The 20,239-nt window shown below is 40.6% G+C and overlaps 1 long non-coding RNA gene across 1 annotated transcript in view; it reads right to left on the bottom strand.

Moving 5' to 3' along the window:
- Positions 1-20,239, bottom strand: part of LOC134383989 (uncharacterized) — a 60,833-nt gene that overhangs the window by 38,746 nt on the left and 1,848 nt on the right. The window lies entirely within an intron of this gene.

Raw genomic sequence — 20,239 nt, forward strand, 5'->3', positions numbered from 1 at the left:
GAGATCCTGAAATTCTTCTGCTGGGTATTATCTAAACTGCTCAACAAAATACCAACACACACTCACACATACACATGCTCTCTCTCACTCTTTTAAATGATTAGATGAGCTACAAGAAGGAAAGTGAAACCTGATGAAGTCAGGAATGAAATGGGAACATAGACCAGGGAAGGGAGTGTGAGAGGAGGGGAAGACAGATGAAATTAGCAAGGAAGCGAACGGTGAAGCCATCGGATAGCTAGAGGCACGCTTGGGCCAGCAGCAGGAGGGCCACTGCACAGTGGGACCTGGGAATAAAGCCTTGCGCCAATCAGGACAGGGAGCCAGCAGAGAGACAGGAAAGCTGGGACACAGGAAAGACTAGATCCAGGAAGCCAGGGGGAAAACATCTCCCCCACAAAGGGAGGGAACAAGGAAAATAGATTGTTTAGGCCTTGGCTTGGGGGGAAGGCTGAAAAAAATCCCCTGACAATTTTAGTGGTTGACCAGCTGTCACACAGGTCTTAGGCCTGAATCTATACTTACTTCAAAGGTCTTAAAAACTGCAACATCCCTCCCCATCCCCAATCATTATTTAAAATGAAGCAAGGTCTGGAGTGCTTCCAGGCGTAAGTGAAAAACTGAAGAAATCCTCTTTGAGAAAAATACTGGATTTATTTTCTATTGCTGCTGTAACAAGTTACCAAAAATGTAGTGACTTTAAACCACACAAATTTATTATTTTACAGTTCTGTAGGGCAGAAGCCCAATATGGACCCACATTTCTTGGCTCATAGCCCCCTTCCTCTATTTTCAAAGCCAGCAAGGTTACACTTCTCTGGCCATTCTTCTCTAGTCACATCTTCTCTCACTATGGCTGAGAAAAATTATCCATTTTTAAGGACTCATACGCTTATATTGGGTGCACCAGACAATCTAGAATAATCTTTCTATCTCAAGACCCTTAATCTTAACCATATCTGCAAAGTCACTTTTGCCTGTTAAGGCAATATGTTCATAGGTTCCAGGCATTAGGACGTAACATCTTTGGAGAACCCATCTTTCTGCCTACCACAATCCATGCCTCAAAATATTTTTGAATGGGTACAAAACTATGCTATCTACTCTAAGTGAATCTTTGTACAGTATATGTATGTATTGAAACAACACACTGTATCCCACAAACATGTACAAGTAAATGTTAAAATTTAAAAATTTTAAAATATTTTTGAGTTTACAATTAAATTAAATATAAGCTTACTATTAAAAAAAAGAAAAGAAGAAAAGCCCACACAAAGAATAAACCACCATGAGCAAGAGTCAGTCAAAAAAAGAAAAGGAAAAACCAAAAAAGCAACAGAACAAGACTGGCAAAATACTGGAATTATTGGATAAAGAAATTTAAAAATAAGAATATTTAATATGTTTAAATAAATGAAAGATAAAATTAAAAACATGCATAAGGAGCAAATGATCCATAAAAATATGCAGACAGATTAAAACATTTGTATTTAACTTTAAGAAATAAAAAACATCACAAAGGAAATCAAAAATTCAGTGCTAGAGCGAACATCAGACTAGATGCAGCTAAAGAAAGAACCAGTGAAATGGAACATAGATCTTAAGAAGTTATGCAGAATGCAGATCAAATGTATGAAAAATATAAAGAAAAATTAAGAGACATGGAAGGTAGAGTTAGACAGATTTATTAGATATGTTTTCTATCTTCTACATTGCTACAGGTGACAGTATTGCCAAATATTTTGCCACTAAACTGTTCTTCAGGTCTTTACCTGCTGTATAAAAACCACTCCCAAACATAATGGCTTAAAACTACAACTGTTTCATTTGCTCGCAATTCTGTAGTTCAAGAATGTGGACAGAGTTTGGCTGGATAGATTTTTTGCTCTGCATGGCATTTCCTGGGGTGTCTCGTGAGGTTACAATCAGATACTGGGTAGAGTTGAAGCATCACAGATGGCTCCAATCACATGTCTAATGCCTTGTCAAAAGCAGCTGAAAGATTGGAACCTTTCTGTCTTTCTCCAGTTGGTTTTCTTCACACAGCTAGTTAGGGATCCCTTTAATGGTGGCCCAATCCGGAAAGAGAGTGTTCCAGGCACTTCTCCAAGGAAGAAGCTGCAGATCTCTTAAAGCCCAATCTTGGAAGCTACAAAGTGTCACTTCTCACCACATACTATCAGGAACAATAGGTCCCAGGGTCAGACCAGATTCAAGAGGAGAAGAGAAATAGAAACCACATGAGCTACTCAGGGTTTCTAATGGAACTTTACAAGCTGATGTCTAAAGCTATATGGAAGTGTAAAGGCCAAAGTTAGATAAGACATTCTTGAAGTAAAACAGGGTGTTTGTACTTGCCCTACCAGATATCAAGATTTATTACAGAGCTCTGGTAATTATACAAGTAATAGAACAGAAAAGCCAGAAACAGACTCACATATGTAATCTAGATGTATGACAAATTGGTACTACAGATCCCTGGAGTAAGGATGGACTATTTAATCAATGGGCTGGGACAGCTTTTTATATACATGAAAAAAATAAAATTGGGTTCATACCTCAGATTACACATGAAAATTTTAAAGCCAAATGTAAAAACTTTAAAACTTTTTGAAGGAATTTTTTTTTTCAAGGACAAAGTCTATATTTTTATTTTAATTTATGTCACCTGAATCATTTCCAACTTTCACTTTTTTTTCTTCCAAATTTTATTTTATTTTGTCAATTACAATGTGGTTGATTATTGTGGCCCATTACCAAAATCTCCCTCCCAACAACCTCCTTTCTGTTCACTTTTCGTATCAACTGCAAGGAATTGTGATTGTTGTGTCTTCTTCCCCTCCCCCCATTTTTTTTGTGTGTATTTATTTATTTATTTTTAGCTCCCACAAATAAGTGAGAACATGTGATATTTCTCTTTCTGTGCCTGACTCGTTCCACTTAATATAATTTTCTCTAGGTCCATCCATGTTGTTGCAAATGGCAGTATTTCATTCTTTTTTATAGCTGAGTAGTATTCCATTGTGTAGATATACCACATTTTCCATATCCACTCACCTGATGATGGACATTTGGGCTGGTTCCAACTCTTAGCTATTGGAAAGAGTGCTGCCATGAACATTGGGGAACAGGAATACCTTCGACTTGATGATTTCCATTCCTCTGGGTATATTCCCAGCAGTGGGATAGCTGGGTCATATGATAGATCTATCTGCAATTGTTTGAGGAACCTCCATACCATTTTCCATAGAGACTGCACCATTTGGCAGTCCCACCAACAATGTATGAGAGTTCCCTTTTCTCCGCAACCTCACCAGCATTTGTCATTCACAGTCTTTTGGATATTAGCCATCCTAACTGGGGGGAGATGGTATCTCAGTGTGGTTTTGATTTGCATTTTCCAAATGCTGAGTGATGTTGAGCATTTTTTCATAAGTCTGTTGGCCATTCGTATATCTTCTTTTGAGAAATGCCTACTTAGCTCTTTTGCTTAATTGGGTTGCTTGTTTTTTTCTTGTAAAGTTGTTTGAGTTCCTTGTATATTCTGGATATTAATCCTTTGTCAGACGTATATTTTGCAAATATTTTCTCCCACTCTGTTGGTTGTCTTTTAACTCTGTTAACTGTTTCTTTTGCTGTACAGAAGCTTTTTAGTTTGATATAATCCCATTTGTTTATTTTTCCTTTGGTTGCCCGTGCTTTTGGGGTCATATTCATGAAGTCTGTGTCCAGTCCTACTTCCTAAAGTGTTTCTCCTATGTTTTCTTTAAGAAGTTTTATTGTTTCAGGGTGTATATTTAATTCTTTAATCCATTTTGAGTTTATCTTAGCATATGGTGAGAGGTATGGATCTAGTTTCATTCTCCTGCATATGGATATCCAGTTATCCCAGCACTATTGACTGAAGAGGCAGTCTCTTCCCCAGTGTATAGGCTTGGTGCCTTTGTCAAAGATCAGACGGCTGTAGGTGTGTGGGTTGATTTCTGGATTCTCTATTCTATTCCATTGATCAGTGTGTCTGTTTTTATGTCAGTACCATGCTGTTTTGGTTATTATAGCTTTGTAGTATAGTTTAAAGTCAGGTAGTGTTATGCCTCCACCTTTATTTATTTATTTTTTTGCTCAGCATTGCTTTGGCTATATGTGGAGACCACAATGGATTAAAATTAGAAATCAATAACAAACGAAATTCTGGAAACTATACAAACACATGGAAATTAAACAGCATTCTACTTAATGACATATGGGTCCAAGAAGAAATCAAACAGGAAATCAAAAAATTTATTGAAACTAATGAAAATAATGATACATCATACCAAAACCTGTGGGATACTGCAAAAGCAGTATTAAGGGGGAAATTTATCGCATTAAATGCTTACTTCAGAAGAATGGAAAGATGGCAAGTGAACAACCTAACACTTCACCTTAAAGAACTAGAAAAACAAGAACCATCCAAACCCAAAGTTAGCAGATGGAAAGAAATCATTAAGCTCTGAGCAGAACTTAATGAAATTGAAACCCAAAAAACAATACAAAAGATCAATGAATCAAAAAGTTGGTTTTTTGAAGGAAATATTTTTAAAAATATTTTTAATCTCAGGATAGAAAAAGATTTTCTAGACAAGAGGTTAAAAAAAGCAAACCATAAAGAAAAAGACTGATAAATTTGACTATATTAAAATTATCAAGGGCTAGCTAGTTAGCTCACTTGGTTAGAGTGTGGTGCTGATAACACTAAGATCAGAGGTTCAGATCCCTGTACTAGCCAGCCACCAAAAAAACCAAAACCAAAAAAAACAAAAATTAAAAAATTTGGCAATGTCAAGTGTTTGTGAGGATGAAAAGTACAAGGAATTCTTGTTTGTGCAAGTGTAACTTGGTACAAATAGTTTGGTATTATCTGATAAAGTTGACATATAACCTGGAAGAAGAGTTCATGCACAGTACACCAGAAGATATGTAAGAATGTTTTTGGTAGCATTATTGTAACAGAAAAAACCTGGAAATAATTCAAATGCTCAGTGACAGGGGAATGGATAAATTGTGGCATATTCACACAAAAGAATACCATACAACAGTGAAAATTAAGTCACCTACAGCTACATGCGATAGCGTAGTTGAATTTTTCAAACATAAAGCAAGATATACCATTTATATAAACTCCACCAAACATAATGAAATAGTTTATCCCAAGGCATGTATATATTTCACAGAATTATAAAGATATGAGAAAAAAAAGCCAACAACAAAAAAATAAAGATATAAGGAGAGCCCAGTTAGCTCAGTTGGTTAGAGCGTGTTAGTAAAACACCAAGGTCAAGGGTTTGGATCCTAGTACCAGCCAGCCACCAAAAAAAAAAAAAAAAAGAGAGAGAGAGAGAGAGAATGAAAAAAACCCCACTCAAAATAGTAGCTACCTAGAGAAAGTAAGAAAGAAGGAGGAGGCTTCAACGCTATTTATTTAAGTTGGTTGGCTTATTTTATTGGTTGTACTTATTTTATTATTATGCTTCACCACTTATATTTACGTTTTGTATACTCTCTCATATCTCTCAAACAGTTCATAATGAATAAAAATATTTGGAAAGTTGACCTAATGGGTAAGGAAGATGTCTAGGATATAAATGTTACTACAGTGGGCATAAATTTACTATGAGTAAATTTTTTTAAATTTCTGAAACTCCTCTCGCTCTGCCATATATTTCTTTCCTTCTGTGTAATCCTGATTTTTCAAGCAAACTCCAGCTAAATTTGTTACCTAAACTTTTGATAGGTCTGTTTAAAAGGCCTGTTCAGGGAACAATAAGGCTTTCTAATAAATATAGCTGCTTAATGACAATGCTTTGTGATGCTTGTATCAGATGATCTCAAGTTTATTTAAAAAACTGAAGTGAAAATTATGTCAAAACCATACCTTTTATGTGTCTTTTTCACTACTAAAATGTGTCTGTCTTACCGCTAGGAATGAGAGAATTTTGATTATGCAGATGTTCCCAGTTCCAATCTTTTCTATTTTTTTCTCCAGCAATTGTTGAAATGTTGACCAAATTAAAACAGGCCAGCAAATCTTAACAGAGTGAAGCCTGGCTTATTTCAACAATTTGTGATCCCTTGGCTTGTAGTTACTTTTGCTTAATAGATGGGTAGTTGGATGGAATATCCAACATTGGCCACAAAACCTGTAGTCCCTTTGTAATCACTATTGGGTTTTTTCCATAGACAGCAGCCTGACAGCTCTGGTTGGATCATGTGTTTTGCTGATAGACCTTAGACTTACTCTTAGATAAGAAAAGCATAAAAATGGTGTTTAGACTTAAGGGAAAAAATGCAATATGAATGAGTAGGTCTTCCTGTATGAACAGAGATAAAGCCACTTTTGACTATGTAAAGACCTGAGGCAATAGGTTCAAAACCGTGGACTCAACAAGGCAATGTTCTGGAATTCTCCCAGAGGTGCCCTTGGCAGCCACCCCTGGCTGCCCTTCTCCAAGAGGTCTTTAGGGATGAGGATCTGGAAGGTTCGGTCTTTACAATGAAAAAGCTTCGAGCTAAGAATAGACTCAGTTTGACTGTGCTGCTCCCCTGTGTGAACTGAGAAAATACCCTGGGAAAACAAAGGCTGAGTAGTCTGAAGGTGTGTTTTTTGTAAGAACTGAGATATAGAGGATAGTTCAAGGACATGTCTATTAGCATATTTAATGAGTACATAAATTTTGATTCATAAATATTAGAAATTGGTGTACCATGGGCAATTTGGGACAAGGTGTTGCTGTTTTAAGGATGCACTTAAAACTCAAGGAGGAGGACTCTCCAAGAAAGCCTTTTAATGTATCAGGAAACAGAGAAGTACTTGTAGAAATCTCAGCTGGGGAGGCTTCCAGAATCTAAAAGTCCAGGTTAATGTTCTTCAGCAAAGGTAGGTAGTCAGCCCAACCTGTTCTTTATAACAAAATTGACAAAAAAGACAAGAGAGCAATCAAGAGATATCAGAAATTGTTGTAGATTTTATTATTCAAAATCAGGCCAAGAGCCAGCCCGTGGCTCACTCGGGAGAGTGTGGTGCTGATAACACCAAGGCCACGGGTTCGGATCCCTGTATAGGGATGGCCGGTTCGCTCACTTGGGTGAGCGTGGTGCTGACAACACCAAGCCAAGGGTTAAGATCCCCTTACCGGTCATCTTTTAAAAAAACAAAAAAACAAAATCAGGCCAAAAAATTGTTTTAATTATACTTAGCAACTTTTTTCATAAGATAATAAGTTGCTGGCTTTTAAAGACAAAGAATTGAAAGAGGATAACCTAAAAGCAATGTAATTCATGCAAATGTTTTGCAAACTAATTGAGTTTTTAAGAGGTATTTGGCTGTCTCAAGATTTTGAAAATGACTGTTTAGAAAAAGTTCCTTCCAAGCAGCCAAATAAAATCCTTAATTGAAAACATAAATCTTCCATTAATAAAGGTGTAAAAACATATTATTTTAAAATGTCTGTTTGAAAGAATGAATACGGATAAGCATGGTTTGTATGCAAACCTAAAGAAATAATTTTTATTGGTATTGAGATAAATCAATAAAACTAAGGTGTTACGAATTAAATTGTTTTAACTAATCATTTTGTTTTTCAGCATACTCTTACAGATGAAAAACATTAACTTATAAGCTCCAAAAAAAATCACAGCATACAGACAAAAAATTATATAATCATGTAGTAATAAGATGCCTTTACATAGCATATACATTCATGTACCTAAACATATGGTAACACATATAGTTTCTCCATGCTTAACTCTTAATTAAAAAAAAAAAAAGGTGTCACTTTGAATCTTTATTCCAAAGAACATGGTTTCTGAGCCGAGAATAATGGAGCAAAGCTGCTCATTTTTTTTTTTTCTAAAGATGACCGGTAAGGGGATCTTAACCCTTGGCTTGGTGTTGTCAGCACCACACTTAGCCAGTGAGTGAACCGGCCATCCCTATATAGGATCCGAACCTGTGGCCTTGGTGTTATCAGCACCGCACTCTCCCGAGTGAGCCACGGGCAGGCCCTAAAGCTGCTCGTTTTTCTTTCTTAGTTGAGAGGGAAAAATCATATATGAGTTCTTTTACTTTTTGGTCTTGGAGGTAAATTTTATAACTGCAAATCTTAGAACTTTTATATTAAGAGTTTAAGTTCAAAATAATATAGCAAGTCTAAGAACGTTAACATTTCTTATTGTGGAAATTTCCTTACTTAAAGTTAACAAGTAAAATTAAAAAGAAAATTTATTGGTAAAATTAAGCTTTTAAAAATTACTTTCATTTTTTAAATGTGATTTTTATGGTTCACATCTTCAAGGAAAATATACACCTACAATATATAAAATTGGGAATACAAACATGGTTTCTGTTACTCCTTGCAAAGATTCAGATTTTTCTCCTAAGTTAAAGTAGCTAAAATATTTTGTGACTGTATCGAAAAATGAATAAATGTAAAGGAAACACAGGATTACAGTTGAAATGTAGTATCATCCACATACCTTATAAATTAGTCCTGAATCACAGATGAAATTACAAAATACAAACCCATAGAAAGCATTTTCCTAATCTTACTGGGTAGTTTTAAACTGTGAATTTTTTATGAAAATTCTTAATTATAATATTAATTTACTGTATTTTGATATTAAATTGCTTTAAAATTTTAACTGGCTTTGGGGCTATAAGTGAACTAAATATGTATATTTATTGAAAGACTTTTTAAAGGAAAAAATTAGAGTTCAATACCCATCTGCCTTTGATAAAAATAACACTAGGAAATGCATATATGCATATAAAAATTAACTACATATAGTTAAGAGGATATTTATACCAAATCTCAGATAAAATTCTACATAAACAGTAGGTCATCTGTCTGATACATCCTTGAGTGGAAGGACCTTTTTTTCCAGGTAATTTATACTGCATTAAGATAATACTCACAGAAGCCTGGGATAGACTGTAACATTAGTGACCTCAAAGACTTAGGGCTCCTGTATCCATGACCTTGTGAAGTCCCCTCTCACATTGACTGCAGACTTGGCTGTGAGATTTGCTTTGGCCAAAGGGGCAGTAATACCATAATGCAGGCAGAGTCCTGGTATGCACTTGCCAGAGGGAGGAGCCCGCTGGGGCCATCACCATATGGAGAAACTCTATCTGGCCTCCTTTGAAGCGGAGCAACCACAGGGAGGGAGAGGCCCAGCCGACTAGTTAGCTGAATGCAGCCACCAAGGAGCCCAAGCGAGACCAGCAGAACCACGCAGCCACAGAATTATGAGGAATAATAAATTGTTTTTATTTTAGGTCACCAAGTTTTGGGATGGTTCCATACCAAGGCCTACACAAAATCTAATTCTAAGATATTTCAGTTGAAAGAAGGAAAAATATATCATAATCACCACACAATCCACATGTTAGAGGCAACTGTATACTTGCCCCATTGAAAAGTCCGGGATGAAATGATAAAGTAATATACAATGAATAGCACATTATGACATGCTTAAATAAGATTTTTTTAAAATTAAGGTTTATAAACCTTTAATAATATTGTGACTTAAACATATAATATGGTAAAATAATATATGGTATATTCAGTTATATGTTATGCTTATGTTAGTAAGAAAATATTTTTAAATTGGACCTGGAATTTGCCAGAAGGAAAAGATGCTTTCAAAATGTTGCGAGAACTCAGAAGCTAGTTTAAAAGGGTTCCCAAGAAACCCATTATCACGGGTTAAACTGTGATCATTTTTTGCTTCAAAATGGAAATAAAAATTATGCTTAATTAAAACAAGTTAGGATTGTAAAAGGCCATGAGTTTGTATGATACTCAGAAGAAAATAAGAATTTATTTTCTCTTCAAATACCTAGTACTTTATTAGAGTAAATTTTATTTAAGAAGAAAAAATATCATTGATGAAGTTTAATTGTAGGCTTCTTTACAGAATGGGTTAAACATACAAAGAATAAGAGAAAGATAAGACTGTCTTCCCATGAAATATAAATAGGCTCATGAGACTTCCTGCTTCCCCCTCAACACCCACCCACTTACCCGACATTCGTCCACTAAATTGTTACCAAACATGAAGGAAGTGGGTGAAGGCATTCTTTTCATAGTCATGAGAGGTCCTCCCACCTGACCTTGGGGCTTGATACGAAAAAAGAATTTAAAATTCTCAAGCCAAGTGGATTTTACCTTTTAAACAGACTTCAATTTATGAAAATAATCTTTTTGGTCTAAATTTAATTACTGGCTAGTGGTTTTACCAGTTGTTTCGATGTTGGTTGCCTTTACTAAAAATCCTGGATAAAGGTCAAGGGCTCACATACAAGGGTACTTCAAAAAGTTCATGGAAAGATTCGTATTATCTTTCAATTCTATATTTCCATGAACTTTTTGAAGTACCCTCACACAGTGCCTTCTTTTAATTTATACCTAGAGGGTGGGAAGAATGGTTACGCTAATCCAAAATAATGCCTGTTGAGTCTGTTTGCTCTGACCTTTCTAGGGATGAAATAAAGGAACAATTCAGTTACAGTGGTTTTTTTTTTTTTCTTTAAGTTCTTTGTTTTTTTCAGTTATACATGTACATAATTTAAGAGTTGAGTGATTCCAACACGACTTCTCATTCTCTAATGCAACCACTTTTGCCTTTTGACTGATTCTTTGCATTTACATCTACATATCTAAATAGTGTGTTTATATCTGTTGGGAAAATGGAACAATTTGGTCAGGCTCCCCTCTCCTCAGAGCCAGTTTAGGGTGGTTCAGTAAGCATTGTGTTTGTGGGTGGAGTAAGTGCACCTGCAAGGTGGTGCCGCTTTGGCTGGTGTTTTACTGCCTTGGGCACCCGCTCTGCATGGCCATGTTTCTTTCCAGACCTGCAGCTTCCAAGGACCGTGTGGCTGGTTGCCTAGCTTATAGACCTGTGTGAAGGGGTTTTGGGGACCCAGCCTGGTGTGGAGGGGTCTGGTGACCCAGCCTGACATGTAAAGGGTTTGTGACCCAGTCTGTGAATGGGCTTGAGGGGTCTGGGAGCTCCAGACCCAGCCCTAGCTCAACCATTGGCCCAGTCGGTGCAGCATTACCAGTAGGTAAAAGAGCCATGACAACTAACGTGGTTGCCTAGCTTTACAATTGGCATCATGAACAGGATTAAGAGCTAGACAATTGGCGCTGAGGATTCCAGGCCTTAGCCTTAGCTTCGCAGTAGCCAGACAGATTGGCGTAGTCTGACGGGATTATGCCACATTTGGTGTAGCCTGCGACAGGACTCTGAGCAGACACAGGACCCAAAAGTCCATGGAAGAAGGAGGAAATGTGGCTATTTGTGAATATGCTGTGCCCTACGGCCACCTTTCTGTTGACCGGGACCTGGCTGCTGCACACTGTACTGCTAGGCAGCACAGACCTGGTACTATGGCAGAAAACCCCTTGGGCAGGGGAGGAAATGTGGCTGTCTCTGAGCATGTGGTACCCAGTGGCCACTTTTCTGCTGATCAGAGCCTGGCTTTTGCTCACTCTGCTGCAAACTGATCAAGATCTGAAGAAGAAAGCAGAGTTGTTGGAAGCACGGATGAACGTCCTGGATGATGACATGCAGCAACTGGCCACTCCAGCTTCTCACACCAGGGAAGACGATGAACCCAGTGGTGAGTTGGGGGAGAGGGTGCATCTCCAGTGCATCAGAAAATGAAGCACGAGCAGTCTATGGGACTGGACAGACAACCGGTGGGTGATCCACAGGTGACCCAGTTCACTACCTATGTCCTGTATACCCAGGTTGAACTGGTTGACTTGGGGAGACAGTTCAGGCAGAAACATTGGGAGACCCTGGCTGCTTGGCTGTTGTCGTTATGGGACCTAGGGGTGGATAGTGTGATATTCTCTGGTGAGGAGATGGAGAAATTGGCCTCCATCACCATGCACCTATCCCTGAGACAATGGCTGCAAAATAGCTGCAGATATGCACCCAGACAAGGTAATCACTCCTTGATGAACTGGGTGAATGCAGCTACCTGAACCATGTGAGCAAATGCTGGAGAACTGCCCAAGATTGTTAGTAAATGGCAAACATACGCTGACCTGGTCCAAATCATTCGAGAGCTGAGGATGCAGCAGTCCATGTTTAATGTGAACACTCGTGGCCCGGATGATGAGAACTTTACAGGCAGCACGAGAGACATAGTACTGTGAAATGCACCATCAACGTCCTTTGGGTCACTGATGGCCATACTGACCCCATACATTGGTCATCCTATACATGAGGTAACGACCATGATAGCTAGCTTGGGTGAAGAAGAGGATAGAATATAAGCAAAAGGGGTCCAAAAAGTGGTTGAGACCAAACCCCAAGAAATGCTCAAGATTTTATCCCAAAGGGACCAAGCAAGACTAGCCATAAGCAGATGTGTCTTGACTTGCTTGCAGTAGGGGTTGATAAAAAGAAAATTGACCAGCACCCAAATGCAGTTCTGTTTGCCTTGTGGCAGCAATTGTGCCCTGAACAATGTTTCACCAAATGTCAGGAAACAGATAGCAAGGTATGCTCAGTGGATTTAAAGGACTTTTTGGTTGCTGCCAAGGAGGCGGATGGACTGTTCCATTCAGACTAGGGAGCAGGCCAAGGTACTCATCTTTTGGGGGAAGGTGAGGACCAGAGGCCTCATGTTGAATTGGCAATATATTGGTTGAGGACAAATGTGCAGCATGTTTTGGTATTGGTGGATACAGGTGCAGAATGTAGCCTGATATATGGCAATCCACATAAGTTTCCAGGGGCCACAGTTCGTATAGATGGCTATGGAGGACATACTACTGAGGTCAAAGCTGTGTCATTGCCATTGGGCATAGGAAGATTACCTCCTCATGTATATACTGTATATACATTTCCTGTAACTGAATACATCTTGGGTATGGCTGTACTTTATGGTTTGCACCTGCAAACAACAGTTGGAGAGTTTTGGCTGTGAATCCAGACAGTAAAGCCTATGTTACAAGAATATGCTAAACATGACCCACAGGTGTTACCCAAGCCAAGATGTGTAGTTAATGTAAAGCAATATCACCTACCAGGAGGACATGCAGAGATAAGTGCTATTATATTGGAATTAGAGAAAGTTGGTATTATTTGTCTGACTCAGAGCCCATTTAATGCTCTGGTATGGCCAGTGAAAAATCCTGATGGTACCTGGAGAATGACTGTAAATTATCGAGAACTAAACAAAGTAGTGCCTCCTTTGCATGCAGCTGTGCCTTCAGTTCATGACTTGATGGATCAGCTGACAACTCAGCTGGGGACTTATCATTATGTATTGGACCTCGCAAATGCTTTTTTTCTCCATTCCAATCTCGGCTGATAGCCAAGATCAGTTCACCTTCACGTGAGAAGGAAGACAGTGGACCTTTCAAGTATTGCCCCAAGGTTATCTGCATAGCCCAACCATCTGTCATAATTTGGTGGCTGCGGACCTAGCCAAGTGGACTAGGCCCAGCACGGTTACAATGTTTCACTACATTGATGATGTGTTACTAACATCTGATTCTCTTGCAGATTTAACCCAGGCAGCTTCAATGCTGCTAAGTCATTTGGAACAATGTGGGTGGGCCATGAACACAGCCAAAGTGCAAGGACCTGGGCTGTCAGACAAATTCCTGGGAGTGGTCTGGTCAGGTAAGATGAGGTTTATCCCAGAAGCTATTATAGATAAGATACAGGCATACCCTCGACCCACAACGGTAGCTCAGCTACAGACATATTTGGTACTTTTGGGGTATTGTTGAGCTTTTGTACCCCATATGGCCCAAATGGCATGCCCACTGTATGCATTAATGAAGAAGGGAGCCCCCTGGGATTGGACTGAAGAAGTAGAATAGGCTTACCAGGCTACAAAAAGGGCAATACTGCAAGTATAGGTTTTACAAGTGGCTGACCCACTAAGCCATTTGAGTTAGATGTACATACAACCTGGGAGGGGTTAGAATGGGGTTTGTGGCTGAGACAAGACCGATTCTGCACACCTATAGGATTCTGGCCTCAGCTCTGGAAGGGTGCTGAAGTGCACTACACTCTAATAGGAAAGCAGTTAGCAGCTGTGTATTCTGCCTTGATAGCCACTGAAGCTATCACAGGAACTGCCAAAGTCCTAGTAAGGATGACATACCCCATAATAGGTTGGCTGCACATGTGGGCAAGCAACCCTAAAACGGGTGTAGTGCAGACTCCCACTTTGTCTAAATGGGAAGCATATATAGAACAAAGGAGCACTGTCAATGAGTCCTCTGTCCGAAGAGTTGCAAACTGTGCTAGGCCCAGTAGAAGTTGTGGAGAAAACTTTAATACAACCGTTACCCATGTAGGTAGAGGCTACACCTTTCCATGAGGGACAGGGACCTATCAGAGAGCAAGCTTGGTATACAGATGGCTCTAGCATGGGACCTTCAGCATTGTGGACAGTGGTTGCTGTCCAGCCCTTCAGATACCATGTGGTATGAAAATGGTACAGGGCAAAGCAGTCAATGGGCTGAACTGAGAGCAGTTTAAATGGTGATAAAGAATGAGCCTGGGCCATTAACCACCTGTACTGACAACTGGGCTGTGTACAAAGCTTTAACCCTTTGGATTTCTACTTGGAAGTATCAACAGTGGATGGTAGGCCACCATCCCCTGTGGGGACAAGCCATGTGGCAAGAGTTATGGGAATTGGGGCATTAGAAAGAAGTAACTCTTTTCCATGTCACAGGACATTTCTCCCTAGCTAGTCCAGAAAATGATGAAGCCAATGCCTTGGCTAAGGTAAGATGGCTGGCAAGAGCCCCAGCTACTGATGTAGCCCAGTGGTTACATCAACAAATGCAGCATGGTGGCAGCAAAACCATGTGAATGGCAGCTCAAAGATAGGCCTTGCCTATAAAATGGGAAGATGTAGTGAATGCCTGTCCTGCTTGTCCAGTGTGTGCTCAAGAGAGCCCACACGCCAGTGGGTGCCCCATACAGATGGGCAAATAACTTGAGGAAGTGTGGCCCTGACTCGATGGCAAGTGGACTTTGTCGGACCACTGCCAAGGTCAGAGAATTTCAGATACATCTTCACTGCTGTTGATATGGCTACCAGCCTTTTGTTTGTATGGCCTTGTAAGGCCCCAGACCAGGTAAACACTGTGAAGGCATTGAATAGCCTTACTGCTAGGTATGGCTGGCCTGTAGTTATAGAAAGTGATAATGGAACACACTTTACTGGACATGGGGTTCAGAGGTGGGCCCCCCAGTTGTCCATTCAGTGGAAGTTACATGTGCCATATCATCCCCAGGCGGTGGGAATGATTGAATGGTACAATGGCTTTTTTATTTTTTATTTTTATTTTTATTTTTTTAAAAAGATGACCGGTAAGGGGATCTTAACCCTTGACTTGGTGTTGTCAGCACCACGCTCACCCAGTGAGCTAACCGGCCATCCCTATATGGGATCCAAACCCATGGCCTTGGTGTTATCAGCACCACACTCTCCCAAGTGAGCCACAGGTGGGCCCTACAATGGCCTTTTTAAAAAGGGACTAAGGCTATCTACCCAACCCCCATCCCTGAAGGGGTGGGCATGGCGATTATGGCCGACAGTCAGAATTCTAAACGAGAGACACCGCAAGGGTGGACCCTCTCCAGTGGAAACTCTGTTGCATAGGGCTGCAGCACCTATACAGCTACAAATCACTACTAAAGATAAGCTTTTGAAGCCAGGATATGGCAAGAATGGAAATATTCTCTTACCGGCCCCAACCTGTTTGCAACAGGGACAGACAGTACAATGGGAATGGCCTTGGAGAATAAAGGCCCCCCCATATACACTGGGTGGGTTTAATAGGGCCTTGGGGAAAAGGATTAGAGGAAGGCTTGCAAGTTTCACCTTGGGTGACACGTACCTGGCCTCCTCGAGTAAAGGTAACATGGCCTGGAACAGATAAGCGCTCTATTCTAAAGGGTACATTTGTATTATCATTATGGCCAATTATAAGTTCCCCTATACTGTTACATGTAGAACCTACAGATCCAACAGTGTTAGCAGATAAAGTATGGTATCATAAACCAGGTATCATAAACCACTCCTGCAACCATCCTTTCTCAGGATGGCAAACTGGCATGTATCTTAGCAGAGGGGCAAGAACTTCCCCTATTGGTACCAATAACTCTTCTGTCTTTTCACCCATAGTGTTCTGGCTGCAGGCACTGCACCAGAGTCACGTGATCAATGCCTCGGCCTACTGAATATGCATTGATCTGCCCATCAGTATGACTGCAGGATTTGCATGGAGGATCAAACCAATGGTGACAACTAACTGGACATATGTGGCTAACAGTTAAAAGGACAGAACTGCAAGCCTTAAGGCATACTGAATGGACAATAGGTTATGTAAATGTAAGGGTCACTTATCCTCACTAAGGGAACATTGCAGAAGATTCTGAACTCATAGATTGTACAGTGAGGGACCCTGAAGGGGTGGATTGTTGGGAAAATGGAACAATTTGGTCAGGCTCCCCTCTCCTTGGAGCCAGTTTAGGGTGGTTCGGTAAGCATTGTGTTTGTGGGTGGAGTAAGTGTGCCTGCAAGGTGGCACTGCTTTGGCTGGTGTTTTACTGCCTCGGGTGCCTGCCCTGTGTGGCTTATGTTTTTTTCCAGACCTGCAGTTTCCAAGGACTGTGTGGCCGGTTGCCTAACTTATGGACCTGTGTGAAGGGGTCTGGTGACCCAGCCTGTTGTGGAGGGGTCTGGTGACCCAGCCTGGCATGTGAAGGGTTTGTGACCCAGTCTGTGAATGGGCTTGAGGGGTCTGGGAGCTCCAGACCCAGCCCTAGCTCAACCATTGGCTCAGTCAGTGCAGGATTACCGGCAGGTAAAAGAGCCATGACAACTAGCGTGGTTGCCTAGCTTTACAATATCTCTACTTGATTTTTTAGCTAGCCATTATATCTGTTGACTTCCCAACATGGAAGATGAGGATTTAGCTTTCTTTTGTACACTCCTCTGCACCTCCACCACACATGTACACTTTCAGTCCTTTAATTCTCCTGATATAGTTATACCATGCTTTGCTCATCCTGCCCAATCAAGAGGATGTCATTGATGTAATGCATTAATGTGATATTCTGCAAGATGTCTAGAAGGTCCAGATCTCTTCAGGCTATTTTATAACAGAGGGCAGGAGTGTTAACGTAGCCCTGGGGCCAAACTGTAAATGCCAACTCTTTCTGATCCTTTCCTATGATTGGAATAGAAAAGAATGCATTCACTGAAATCCATGATACATACCAAATACCTGAGGCTGTATTAATCTATTCTGGCAAATATACCACATCTGGCATGGCAGCTGCAAACAGGCCTACTAATGGGTTGAGCTTGCAGTAATCTAATGTCACCCTTTGGGGTCTATTTTTGCAGGGCCAGATGGTGAGTTAAACAGAGATACAAAGGGAATCATCACCTCTGTTTTCTTTAGATTTCTAAGAATAGGACTAATTCCTGTCACACCCTCCCTAGATAAAATATAGTTTGATTTCCTGTGTATCATGGACTGAATATTTGTGTTCCCCCCAAATTCATATGTTTAGAGCCCTAAACCCCAGTGTGATGGTATTTGGAGGTGAGGTCTCTGGGAGGTAATTAGGTTTAGATGATGTTTTAGTCCATTCGGGCTTTGTACCAGAATACCATAGACTGGGTGGCTTATAAACAACAGAAATCTATTTCTCATGGTTCTAGGGGCTGTGAAGTCCAAGATCAAGCCACCAAAAGATTGTGTATCTGGTGAGGGCCTGTTTCCTGTTCAAAGACAACAATCTTCTCCTTGCATCCTCACATGGGGGAAGGGATGAGGGTGCTCTCTGGGGTCTCTTTTATTATTTCTGGGCACAAATCCCATTCTTTATCACCTCCCAAAAACCCCACCTCCAAATACCATCATATTGGGGATTCTGTTTCAACATGAATTTGGGGGGACACAAACATTCAGTCTATAGCAGATGAGATCATGAGGGTGGCATCCCCATGATGGGATCAGGATCCTTAGAAGAGGAAAAGAGACCAAAGCTCTCTTCATGTACACTTACTGAGAAGAGGCCATGTGAGGACACAGTGAAAAGGTGGTTGTCTGCAAGCTAGAAAGTGCCCCCACCAGAAACTGAATCTGCTGGCCCTTTGATCTTGGATTCCCCAGCTTCCAGAACTACGAGAAATAAATATCTGTTGTTTGAGCCACCTAGTCTGTGGTATTTTTTTATATCAGTATAATTTAAGACACTGTGCCATGTTTCGCTTGGAAGGGGAGGCAGTTTCAAAGCCTTCCACTTGGTCTTCCCCACCGTAATAGCTTTTACCCTACAGGCAAAGGTCCAAATGGGTTTGTACCAAATGCCAAATAGGTCAACCCCATGATACATTTGGGGAGTGAGGAAATGACTGCTGGGTGGAGCCATACCCAATAGACTCACTCTGAACTGTACCCTGCCATGACTCCATTTATTAACTGGACTCTCTATGCACCCATTCTTTTTTTTTTTTTTTTTTTGGTGGCTGGCCGGTATGTCTATGCCCCCATTCTAATCCAGGGCCACCATGATGCTTCTGGCTTCTGGATATCAATGTCAATTCAGACCCTGTGTCTCACAGTGCTTGATATGTCTGGGTGTGCCCATTTCCCCAGGGCACAGTTACCCAAGTAAATGGTCAAAGATCCCCTTAGGGAAGGACTGGGAATCGTTACTATTTATCCTTGTTGAGGTGTGGCAGGGTCCTTCCTCCTGGGGACCTCTTCAGTCATTGGGGTTCCAGGTCTACAAACTAGCACAGGTTTGGAAACTAAGGAATCATGACTTTATTGGGCGACAGTCCTTAGCATCCTGCTCATCTATCCATGATTTTTTTTTCTGCTGGTACAAATTAATAGGACTTTGCTGGTTGCCTGTTTTGCCCCTAAGGCCACTATGTCTTAATAACCATTTTCGTAATTCTGTATGGATAAGACCCTCTTAGTAGGTCACTATAATAATTGTGGATCCCCCTTCTGTTTCTGGTAATTAAGCACTGTCACCTGGCCTCTATTGTTTTGAGGTCCTATCATCCCCATTGTTATCAGTGAGTTAAGGTCTCTGTTAGCATCAGCCCTGGCTTGCAGAGAGCCACCACCAAACTTTTTAGTGATGCTCATGTCATTTGCACCAATGCACTCTGTAGCCTTGGTAGATGGTGAGTCTGCTGGGCCTTTCCTTAGAAGACAATGATCATAACTTTTCAGCTGTATGTAATATAGCCATTCTATCTACCCACTTCCTTGAGACTTTTAATCCCCTCTCATCCCACCTGCCGCCCTAGGAGTTCTGGCATTTCGGTTTCATTTAGTGATAGTCATTGTTTTTTCTATATTTTTAGGAGCCATTGTAGTAGCAAGTTCACATCATCTCGTGGGAGTCCTTGCTGGGATGTTAAATCCTGTATTTGGAGATAATGCTCCCAATTCAATATTATTTTTCCTATCCAATTTAATGTTCTGGCACCCTTGATCAAGCATCCTCTGAATCCAGTCCTATGCATACTCCCCAAGCCCCTATTGGCACATACTGGCTTGGTCTTGCATCTTTGAGGAAGAATCCTTTACCTCCATTATCAGGCACTGTACCTTCCCAACTACATTACGCTATAACTTAATCCTAATTATAAGCTTACAGGCCAGAAGTCTTGGTAGGAAGTAGGGGTGTTGGGGGAGGGGAGAACGTGTTGCCTCTGAGTAGAAGTCTCTGCAATGTCTTCTAGCATGGGAAAGTGATAGCTCTAGTAGGGACGAGCAAGCCACAATGCAGACCAGAGGAGCCTGGGGAATAAAAATTTTCAGGAAAACACCCAGATGTCCCCTCCATGTGTCAGTGTGCTAGGTTTTCTCAACCATGGCCCTGACTTTGAGAAGACCTGTTATTTGGGGCATTTAACCATCTTTTAAGTCCAATCACTCTAAAGTTCTGGTCTTGGTGCTCAGCTTTCTCCACCCTTGCCTGCAGATGTGAGCTTCTTTGTGTGCAGCAAAGAGGTGCTCTGGCTTTCGCACCTGACTTTCAATTGCTTAATACCCACTTTCAGCTGTTCATACTCTTTATCTCCTTTCCCTTTCACTTATATTATTTCGTAGCATTTTAGTTTAACTTGTCTCCCTCTCCAGAAAGTAAAGCTCCTTTACAGCAGGGAACG

The sequence above is a fragment of the Cynocephalus volans genome, chromosome 8 (assembly GCF_027409185.1).
Source record: "Cynocephalus volans isolate mCynVol1 chromosome 8, mCynVol1.pri, whole genome shotgun sequence".
Classification (NCBI taxonomy): domain Eukaryota; kingdom Metazoa; phylum Chordata; class Mammalia; order Dermoptera; family Cynocephalidae; genus Cynocephalus; species Cynocephalus volans.